This window comes from Athene cunicularia (genome assembly GCF_003259725.1).
Source record: "Athene cunicularia isolate RWA chromosome Z unlocalized genomic scaffold, athCun1 chrZ_part1, whole genome shotgun sequence".
Taxonomy (NCBI): domain Eukaryota; kingdom Metazoa; phylum Chordata; class Aves; order Strigiformes; family Strigidae; genus Athene; species Athene cunicularia.
The window spans coordinates 7,035,628-7,047,526 of record NW_020799142.1 but is presented as its reverse complement, the minus strand read 5'-3'; positions in this window follow the sequence as shown (position 1 = coordinate 7,047,526).

Below are 11,899 nucleotides of genomic sequence, written 5' to 3'. Positions count from 1 at the left end.
ATTTTATAAGTCAGAGGAGCACATCTTTGTCATGAACTTGTTAGAAGAAATCATATTTTTATGTCAAGCCAAAACAAGCATGGTGTGTCAGGTGGCTGGAATAAAATACCACCCTGCCCTCTGTGCCAAATGTGACCATAACAGAGTGCCAGTATGGACAAGAAGGGTAGATATTATACAAGAAAGCAGTGGGGAAGGTGTTTGAATGTGCTATTTTGAAAAATGTTATTATATTACATAGCAGAATCAGTGCCAAAGCACATCAGTGAATAGGTTAAATACATGAAGGAAGTAATACTTTAATAAGGTAGAGCAGAGAGCAGTTTTTGTTATTATATTACCTAATTTGAAGTGTTTTATTAAATAATCAGTGAGATTATTCAAGAGGTATGACAAAAGCCAGTGCAAGTTGTTAACCAGCAATCTAGGCTTTCCTGATACCATGGAAGAAACTGTACCTCATGTATGTTTTCACCTTCAGGCTTAAAGCTTAGAGCTAACTGTTAAGTATTCTGGGACTGATGTAACTTCTTAGAGAACTCACACTATTGTACTCACAAATCAGATGAAGTGGATGTCTTTATCCACACTAAAATGAAATATGGGTACTAGCAACTTTTTCAAGCTATCAAGCTGTCTGATTTGTGGTGTAAATGAAATAAGAAGTAATATCATTGCTCTGTTATTAGAGGAATGCTCCTGGCTGCAGCCCTGGCAGGCTGTTAATTCAGACTGGGAGAGGTACCAGCATTCTTTGGTGAAAATAATTTCCAAAACAATCAATGGCACATCAGCAGCCCTTTCATCTTCAGAATGAGAATTGTATTGTCTGGAGATAGATATCTTCAGGAGTCAAAGGTTCAGTTTCTGTTCTACACTGCAAAGCTGTGTAAACCCCATGCATCTGTCCTTGTTACTGTCTCCAATGTAAGGAAAGTCACTGGTGGAGCTGGACCAGTGCCGTCCCTCCTTCTTTTGGCTGGGAAAAGGCATGTGGCCTGAGGAAAGAAGAACAGGGGCACTAGTTTGTGACTGCTAGACTGGCTTCTAGGAGCTGTTGGCAGGCAATATACACGGCAAAACCCTGGAGGCTGTTGTAATTCACATCAGGTGCTGTCCCACTGATGAGCAGCTTAGTAATGGGAGAGTTATAGAAGTCATGCAATCTCATCTTTGCACTCCCTCTTCTTCTCGGATACCTCTTCCTTTTGTCAGATATGATAAGCATTTTTTGGCTACATCTCACTGGGTCATCAAGATTAATCAGTCACTTCAAGAGCAGAAACATGTTTTAAAGAAACTAAACAGTCTTTGCAGTCACTGCAGTATTTGGCACTAAAAATTTAGCCCTGATTTTTGGTGGAATTCAGATGTCAGATTCTCTGTGTCGTTTTGAAATTTGGACTCAGATTCCTGATGATTTCAGATCTGTCAGAAGTTTCACCAAGTACATTTTTTTCCATGTTTTGTTGTCAGTGGTATTCTTGTCTACTTTTTCTTTTCTGGATTATTATCCCAAAACCCAATGAAATCTGCCTCATGAGTTGAGCAGAGTGTTTATAAACAATCACAAAAGTACTGGTATTAAGTGTACTTACAGTGTGCTGTTTTGTCTTGCCCAGAAACACCACTGTGTGGGAGCTCCTGATGCCATAAGCCTTAAGTATTGTTTCCATATCAGCCTTTGGGGGAGTCAAATGAGGATTTGGCAAATTAAGAGCTGCCTCTGCTTATAGGTGATTGCAGCTGAGTTATGAACTTAACATGGGATCTGTGAAATGGTGAGCCTTACCACTCACAGAGGCAAGTCAGCACTGGACTATGAGGGCTGGTGGTGAGACCATACCATGCAGGAACTCAGCACGAGACAGCAGCCCTCAGAAAGATCTCAGAGGTTGTAACACGCCCTTCCCCCCATGGGTGTAATGATTTTAAAAATATGTAGAAATATGGGAGTCCATATTGTCTCATTTCAAACATTGACATGATGTCACACTCACATCTCCAGGTTACTCTGTCACATGAGCTTTTCTGCTGAGCTTACAAACCCTGGTTTCTGCCAATGACGGTGGGGAGTTCTGTGGCAAGGTATGTTCACTGCCTTAAAGGTTTGCTCTCAATAGAGTTAAGTTCTTAGGAGCATTTTTCATTACCGCTTGCCATTTATCACTCTTTTTTTTCAGAAGAGGAAAAGGAAATGAGAAATTGAGCTAATTTTCTTCCTTTGTTTCTGTACTTTCATGATTTGTCACTTAACCTTATCTCATCCACTGTTGGCTCATGGTGATTTCCAGCTCAATCCCATGTTTCCTACTGGCCCAACACATTTAAAGAGCTGAAAAATGTTTTCCTGTACTTCAAAAACAATGACATTCCATCTAGTTTGCCACAAATGTGCTGTAATAGCTAAAACTATTCCTGGACAAAATATACAGAAAGTCAGAACATTGACAAGCAAAGTTCAATCACACTAAACAAATGAGCATCCACTTTCAGACCATAAATAAATTCCCTAACTAATGTTTCAGTTGATCCAGTTGAACCTACCTTAAAAAATTAGACATTTTAGAAAGCAATCCTGAAGATCATAATCAAGCTAGATTAATTTATCATCAATCTTCAAAAATCAGACATTAATGAAAGAACCCACAATTGCAGATAAACACTATATGTAAAGTGGTACAGTTTAGCAAGTCAAGAATGTCACAGTCCCTTAGTTGCCATACAAGTTCCAAAAGGCCCTACACCTTTAAGGGCAGTAGCAAAAATCTCTTATTAGTCCTTAATAAAACAGTTTCATGGGCCCTTTTTCTTAAAGACTACCAGCACGTAGTAGACCACAGATTGAGGAACAAAAAATTTGTACATGCAATGTCAGTTTCTATTTAAAAGATAGTGAGAACCTACACAGATCTGTGAATTCTCTCTGTATGGCATAGATCTGGAAAATATATAGCACCATACAGAAATTATGTTTTCAGCACTGCCTCCTGACCTCTGACTATTTGTATGCTTAAGCTTTAGTTCAGGATCTGTAAACATCAAATTGGATTCTGTACTGCATTAGCATATGCATACAGGATGGAGCCAGAAAAGCTAAGGGATCAATCAGATGTTGACACGTATATGCCTTAATCAAATTAGTTCCTGGAGGTTTTTATGGTAGCACACAAACTTTTGTGGCCTATGTTTGTTTAACAATAGCAATTTGTAATTGAGAATTAAGTTTGTTTCCCCAGTTCAGGAAGCTGGTCCATGCAGAAGGAATTCTAGGGAGGGTCTTGACTGTATCAGTACTTTCTTCAGGGCTCCTGTCTGCACAGGTGGTTAGTTGTGCTTCACTGTCAGTGGGATTTGGTTTCTTGAATTATGTATTTCTGAACTCTGTGAACCAAAGTGGGTTCAACTGAGTTTGCCATATCTGGAGACATGCCTCAGTGCAGAGACCAGTAGGATCATGCAAAATCAGGATTCAACAGGGACATGTGTTCCACTAGGAAGCAAAACCTTCAAGCCTGGAAAACCCTGCAAGAAGTTGCAGGAGGGAATATCTACATTCTGGCATGCTGTTACTTGCTTGCTCCTCAGTCAATATCGTAACTGACATACACAGAATATTACTGACTCTAGGGCACACAAGGGTTAGAGACTCATCCTAAATTTGTATTTCTTAGAAAACTTCTGACATTTACAGTTCAATAAAAATTATTATAATCTGCATAGGGTTGAGATGAGAAATGTGATTAGAGAACTGAAAAATCTACCTGACAAATGAGACTCCAGGAGCTCAGACTATTAAGTTCTCAAAAAAACATTATGAAGTGTCTTACTGATTGCCTGTACATATCCAAATTACAGACCCTTCTTTCCAGAAGAAAAGAATCACAGAATCACAGAATCATCTAGGTTGGAAAGGACTCTGGAGATCATCTAGTCCAACCATTTGCCTAGCACAGTTCCCACCTACAGCATATCCTTAAGCTCTAAATCCACCCAACTCTTAAACACTTCCAGGGATGGGGACTCCACGACCTCCCTGGGCAGCCCAGTCCAACACCTAACAACCCCTTCTGGAAAGAAATACTTCCTAATATCTAGTCTAAACCTTCCCTGGTGCAACTTGAGGCCATTCCCTCTTGTCCTACTGCTGTTATGTGGTTCAAGAGACTCATCCCCAGCTCTCTGCAGCCTCCTTTCAGGGAGCTGTAGAGGGCGATGAGGTCTCCCCTCAGCCTCCTCTTCTCCTGACTAAACACCCCCAGTTCCCTCAGCCGCTCCCCGTACGACCTGTGCTCCAGACCCTGCACCAGCTTCGTTGCCCTTCTCTGGACACGCTCGAGTCATTCAATGTCCTTTTTGGAGTGAAGGGCCCAAAACTGAACACAGGAATCAAGGTGCGGCCTCACCAGTGCCGAGTACAGGGGTCAGATCCCTTCCCTGTCCCTGCTGGCCACGCTATTGCTGACACAAGCCAGGATGCCATTGGCCTTCTTGGCCACCTGGGCACACTGCTGGCTTCTCTTCAGCCGGCTGTCAATCAGCACCTCCAGGTCCCTCTCTGACTGGCAGCTCTCCAGCCACTCCTCCCCAAGCCTGTAGCGCTGCTGGGGGTTGTTGTGGCCCAAGGGCAGCCCCCGGCATTTGGCCTTATGGAAACTCCTGCAGTTGGCCTCAGCCCATGGCTCCAGCCTGTCCAGGTCTCTCTGCAGAGCCTCCCTACCCGCGAGCAGATCAACACTCCCACCCAACTTGGGGTCATCTGCAAACTGACTGAGGGTGCACTCGATCCCCTCGTCCAGATCATCAATAAAGATGTTAAACAGGAGTGGCCCCAAAACTGAGCCCTGGGGGACACCACTTGTGACCGGCTGCCAACTGGATTTAACTCCGTTCACCACAACTCTCTGGGCCCAGTTGTCCAGCCAGTTTTTAACTCAGTGAAGTGTGCAATTGTCCAAACCTCGAGCAGACATTTTTGCCAGGAGAGTGCTGTGGGAAATGGTGTCAAAGGCCTTGCTAAAGTCAAGATAAATTACATCCACAGCCTTTCCCTCATCCAATAAGCAGGTCACCCTGTCATAGAAGGAGATCAGGTTTGTCAAGCAGGACCTGCCTTTCATAAACCCATGCTGACTGGGCCTGAGCATCTGGCTGTCCCGCATGTGTTGTGTGATGGTACTCAGGATGAGCTGCTCCATCAGCTTCCCGGGCACCGAAGTCAAGCTGACAGGCCTGTCATTTCCCAGATCATCCCTCTGACCCTTCTTATAAATGGGCGTCACATTGGCCAATTTCCAATCAGTCAGGACCTCCCCAGTCAGCCAGGACTGCTGGTAAATGATGGAAAGTGACTTGGCGAGCACCCCAGCCAGCTCCTTCAGCATCCTCGGGTGTATCCCATCCACTCCTATAGACTTGTATGTGTCTGTGTGATGCAGCAGGTCACTGACTGTCTCCTGGATTGCAGGGGGGTCGTTCTCCCAGTCTCTGTATTCTGGCTGTGGAGGCTGGATTTCATCAATATTAAAATCTGAGGCAAAGAAGGCATTAAGCACCTCAGCCTTCTCCTCATCACTTGTTACCGTATTTCCTCCTGCATCTAGCAGGGGATGGAGACTCTCACTGGACTTTCTTTTGCTACTGACATACTTATAGAAACTTTTCTTGTTATCCTTGATTGCAGAGGCCAAATTAATTTACAGTTGGGCTTTAGCCCTTCTGATTTCCACCCTGCGTAGCCTCACAGCCTCTCTGTAATCACTTTGTGTGTCTAGCCCCTTCTCCCAAAGGCTGTAAATTCTCCTTTTCTCCCTGAGTTGCAGCCAAATCTCCCTGTTCACCCAGGGTGGTCTTCTCTGGTGTCGGCTTCTCTCAGAGCACCTGGGGACCGCCTGCTCCTGAGCCATTAACACTTCCTTCTTAAAGAGCGCCCAGCCTCCCTGGGCCCCTATACCCTTCAGGAGAGTCTCCCAGGGGATCCTTTCAAGCAGGTGCCTAAACAAGTCACAGTCATCCCTTCTGAAGTCCAGGATGTCAGTCCTGCTTAGCTCTCTCCTGACCTCTCTAAGAATAGAGAACTCCATTATTTCATGATCACTCTGCCCTAGTCAGCCTCCAGTCTCCACGTCATCCACCAGTTCACAAAGAGGAGATCCAGCAGGGCACCTTCTCTGGGCGGTTTACTCACCAGCTGTGTCAGGAAGTTTTCTCCCACCCATTCCAGGAATCTCCGGGACTGGTCTCATTCTGCCGTGTTGTATTTCCAGCAGATATCTGGGAAGTTAAAGTCACCCCCAAGAACAAGGGCAAGCGATCGTGAGGTTTCACCTAAGTGCCTATAAAATATCTCGTCCATCTCTCTGTCCTGGTTGGGTGGCCTATAGTAGACTCCTACTACAACATCTGCCCTGTTGGCCTTCCCCCTGATTCTAATGCAAAGACACTCAACTCTGTCTTCACTACACCTGTGCTCGAAGCAATCATAACAGTCCTTAACATACAGAGCCACCACACCACCTCTCCTTCCCTGTCTGTCCCTCTTAAAGAGTTTGTAACCATCAGCTGGCACACTCCAGTCATGGGAGACATCCCACCATCTTTCTGTAATAGCAGCAAGGTTTAACAATCTCCAAGACAGGAATTCGATGCTAGACAAACACAGAAATAAGAGATTTGCAGTCAATTATCTGTGGCAGGATTTTACCAAACTGATGAATTTTTTCTTTTTAAATTATGCATAGGTCTAATATTAATATATTCAGGCCAGCCTTGTGTTATAATATAGCCTATGGAACATTGGACTAGAAGACTGTTTCAGATTATAATGAAATATAATAATTGACATATAATTTTCCAGACAAAAACAGTTTAAAAAAGTCTAAGAAATATATTACAAATAGCCAATGGTATCTCTGATTTAGGTAGTTAAGACGTCAAAGGTAGCAATTAAAAATTAGAAACTGAAGGGTGCATGTCTTTTAAAAGTATTTGCATCTTCACTAGCCCCATCTTTCCAGTAATGTAGACCCCATCAAACATGGAAATAACAAAAGAAAATTGCTTTGAAGGCAAGAGCAGTTGACCTGAGGTAAGCTTTGTATCTGGATTTGGAAGCTGAATCAGACTGCAAAGTCACATTGGGATAAGAAGGTCTTCAGAGCAGCACTGAAAGAGATCTCTGGACACAACATTTCGAGATACAGTCTCAAATGGAAGGTAAAATGCTAGTCTGGCCAGAAAGAGGAGACTTGATTTCAAAATAAGAAAGTATTTGCATTCCTTGCTTTCCCTGGTGTCTTAGGGGAAGAAAGACTTACCTAGGTTAGCTCACAGGACTTGTAGATCTAAATTCTTAGGAAACTGGCTCTTTCAGGTTAGTTTCACATTTTGGTTTTGTAATACATCCAATGCAAAGTAAGTTAGACTTGCTACTGCCTATTTATGCCGGGTTTAAAGGCTGGAAACATGTAAAGAAAGGGCACCACCAGATGCAAGTTATGATAAAAGCAGATTTCCAAGACGTCCTTCTCCAGTCTACTCCCTCTTTGAACATGTGCTGTGTTTGTTAGTGTCTAGGAGACAGACAGGATGTTTCAAGAGCAAGATCAGAGCACAGACTATGGTGTCAGATCTTGGTAGTGATGCAGTCCATTGGGCAATGGGTAGTTTACTTATAAAAAAGAAGCCCATGGGTCCTGTGCAGCCCAGACTCAGGTGAGTACAAAAATTCTGTAAAAAAGCCACCAAAGCCTTCCCTGTAGCTGTCTTCCTCCATGTATCCCTTCCTTCACCATTTAGCCGTACTTGATGCATTTGGACAGAGGTATCTTCTCCAAATACCTCTTGAAGAAATACCTTCTCTGTATATTGCCATGAGGTTGCAAAATGTGCAGCATGGAAGACACAGGAGTCAGAAACACACTGCATGTTCCATGTTACAAAGCAGAGCCATAGGGAGGGTTTTTTTATCCCTTAATACGTAATATTTATTTTATTTCACTGGGAAGATGTAAAAAGAACACGCAGCCTGAAAAACATAGTAGTGGCTCAGCTGAGCTTAACAAAGAGAAGACAGAGAGGCTGTTTAATCTGTCATACATGACATATTTCAGCTCTGAATTTTAAAAAACAAACCAAGTTCAAGGGTAGGAATGAGCACTTACAATCACAGAATAACAGTTCTGCATACTTAACCATCATATGCTCAGGATCCTATGCATGTTTTACAAATTCATTTAGGTAACATAACTGACTAGATACCAAATTCCTCATTGATGTGGCACTAAAATACTCAGTGCAATTTCTGGAATAGCTGCCTTAGTGAAACTTACACTTCCAAAACAACAAGGGAGGATACCCAGGCCAGCTAAACTCAGCTTTTCTGAAACAGACAATGGAAAGTATCTGTGGATTCTCTGGTGTTTTCTATATATTATGGTCTATGAAACTGACCTGAATGCCAGAAATACTAGCCCCAGGCAGTTGGTAAAAATGTGACTATGGTATGAAGTGGTCTGTACAGGCCCTTTCTTTTCAAGGCAGGTGAGAAGCCTTTAGACTTCACAGGTATTTACATACTTCAAGAGATCCAGCTGTGTTTAAATAGAGAATTGCAAGCTGTGTAAATGATGGAGCAAACTGTTGGCTTGTGCAAAGATTTGTCACATGTTAGGAAAGAGCTGAAGATGGTCTGTGGACTTGATGATGAATAAGTGCCAAGTATAATGTCAGGCAGCATAGTATTTCTAAGAGTAAAGGATGAAGTGAACTTCTATCCAGTAGAGTTCACAGCAGGGATATATATCTTATGGATGTCCTGAGGTTTCTTATTAGAACTAAATAAAGGTTTCTGGAGTCTTTTCAGAGCTATATTTTTTTTTTTTTTCCTGACTATGACCCTCTCAAACATTGGTAGACTCTGCTATTCTAAGGTAAACCTGTGTGCAGAGAAGTGGAGGTGGTAATATATGTCCTGAGATACCTGGTCAGTGATCCCAGACTGGGAACACCAGTCCTAACTTCCATGTCCAGGGTGCATGCTGACTGTCAGCACATTCCAGGCAAGCCTAAGGGTTTCAGAGCACTCTGAAAAGCCCAAGGAGAAGGACTTTCATCCTCAGTAGCTGGCACTTCTTTATAACATACTTCCAGCAACCCAGCCTGAGGTACAGGGAAAGATCAACTCAGTTATATAAAGCCAAAGTTTAACACAACACAGGCCTTATTCTGTCTTCTCTTCTTGCTTCTTGCAAGTTTCTTTAGTCCAGTTTATGGACTCCATCTGTCTGTATCATCCACCATTTGAGTCCTGCATTTGTTTCATTCCCAAAGCCTGATTACAACACCTCTCTGCACAGATGGTTGCTCTGCTGATGATTTGGTTGGCTCATCTATGGGGTCGACTTTCATATTTTCTTTTCAACTTAACTTTTCATCATGTATTTTCATTCATTTAAATAAAATTGCATAAAAAATTTTGCATTTTAGAAATACATTGCCACAGTTAATTAGTTTAAAACAACCATATGAAATAGCTAATCCTTGGCATCCAAAGCTGCAGTACCATAGCAGTAAAATGAACTAGGCCTTGCAGAACCATTTAGATAGTTTTTGTTGAAAAAATTATCATGGCATGTCAAAGCTTCACTCCCCTCATTAGTGAAAACTATCATGAAAACCCAGTTTAGCTGGCATTGGGAGTGGCCATCTCCAATGCAAGCAAGACGTTTGTCATGAATAAAGAGTGGAGCAGGAAAAGGATGGCAGTTGTTGAGAGCAGAGTTCCAGTACATAGCCATTGCTTTTCAGCACTGTAGTTATACAGATACTTCTGAATAGTTCTGCTTGGCCATTGAGGAGGTTTGGGACTTTTTGAGAGGAAGAGCTGGAACTAAAGCTGACCAAAAACATGGCTATGCTACAGTCTGCAGCATTGGGTTCAAATACCCAGATAATTTCAATTTAGCAAGGTCTGACCTCAAAAGCAGTCTAACCATGATGGTCCAAATAGGCTAATATAGTTTGTTTTCATGCAGATTTTGCAACATGTGTGACATTCCTTGCTGTTAAGGTCAAATTCTGAAGTGTGCTTGACTGAACTCCTTTAAAAATACCCCAGGTATTTCCACTCATGTTGCATTTCTTGGTGTGCATTACTTTAAGTCTAGGAGCAATAGCAAGCTAGAACCTTTTGAAGAATTCCAAACATATATGTGAAATGGTTTTTTTCAATAGTATGTTTTCCCAGAAAAATTTAGTTAAATATTTGTAAACCCTCTGACCTGGGGGTGGGGGAGAGACAAAATAATTGCACAAATGAAAGTTGAACTTTTTTAGGGTTGCATCTTCTGCTAGTTTTAGGAAGTTATTTGTTTGTCCTTGCTCAATAGCATCATGGCGAAGGAAGCAAAATCATTTCAGCATAAAAAAATACAGGACCAAACTATTTCTACAACTTTGGGTTTGAGTTCCAAAAATATATTTTTCTACCTTATTTTTTCTTTCATGCAAAGAATTTCAGATTCAGAAATTCCCCAAATATACTGTTTCCTTAGATTTAATTTCACTTTTGTCCTAAAAGCTATTTTTGTGGAAGAAGGAATATTATTATTATTACAGAACACAGCACTTTAATAGCAAAGTCCCATATGCAGCAATTTCCTACTAGTCCCCACTTTCATGATTTTTTTAAATCTAAAGAAAGAAAAAATGTTTGAAAATTACCTTGTTTGCTCCAAACTTGTCAGCAGTTTTGGCCATCACTTGCATCTACACCAAATTGGCTGCGTTATCTTGTAGATGAGCTGCGTTGCATAATACTAAACAATAATTGCATTGGCACAGTTGATGACAGTTTGAAACTGATATAATCTCACAGTACCATGCACAACACTCCACAGTATTTGTATAACCACAGCAGTGACTAAAATATTCAGCATAGTGGAGGTGTCAATTACTCTAGAAAAAAAAGATTCAAGTACTATCTTTGAAGTATTAGATATTGCACTGTAGTAAGAAGAGCCCACTATTTGGTATGTCAAATATATTTTGTCCCTCTTGTAAACAGATACTTTCACATGTGGCAAGAGTTGCCAAACATGCACCTCGAAAATGGATTTACTTATATTTTAACAAAAAACAATTTGAAAAATGAATAAGTTTTGTGCAGAGGAGTTGATGTTTGGGGATCCCAAGCATAAAAATGTGAGAAGTAGTCCACTGGAGCCATTAACACAGATGGTTTGGGGATTTTTTTCTGCGACTGTCTGTTCATTCAGCTTGGACTGATTGCACTCTGCATCTGCAACAAGTATTTGAAAAACAACACACTTTTGTGAAAGACCTCGTTGATCTGCCTCGTTTGCTCGTGAATCGACAAAGCCCAGCAGGTGGCAATATAAGCACTTCTCGTAATTTGAAATCATTGAACTCTTGTCGTCCAATAGCATTATGATGATATAGTAATTTATAGCTCTAACGTGCATGGAAAATAAGCCTCAACACAGAAGGTGATTTTATTCACTAAAATAATGCAAACTCCATCTGTGAGAATCTGGCATTCTTTCCATCTCTGGATCCTTCTTGTGTCTTTGGGATTTACCAAGTACTGTTAGATTCATCTCAGGTTGAACGGAGTGTCTCGCAGTTGCTGAGAACAGATTACATCTAGAAACACACCTCAGATACGTTCCTTATTTCTGTAAATTGACAGAGTGAACTCTGATCGGGTAGTTGTCCTGAAATGCTGTTCTAAGCAAGTTTTACATGTGAGTCTCATGACATAAATACTCTCATCTGATTAAGGGTTCAAAAGGTTTGCTCTATCTGCAATTAATCAGCTTCCTTCAAAAGCTCAGTATGACTTTAAGGCCAAGTCTCCTGATAGGTAACTGATTGCCAG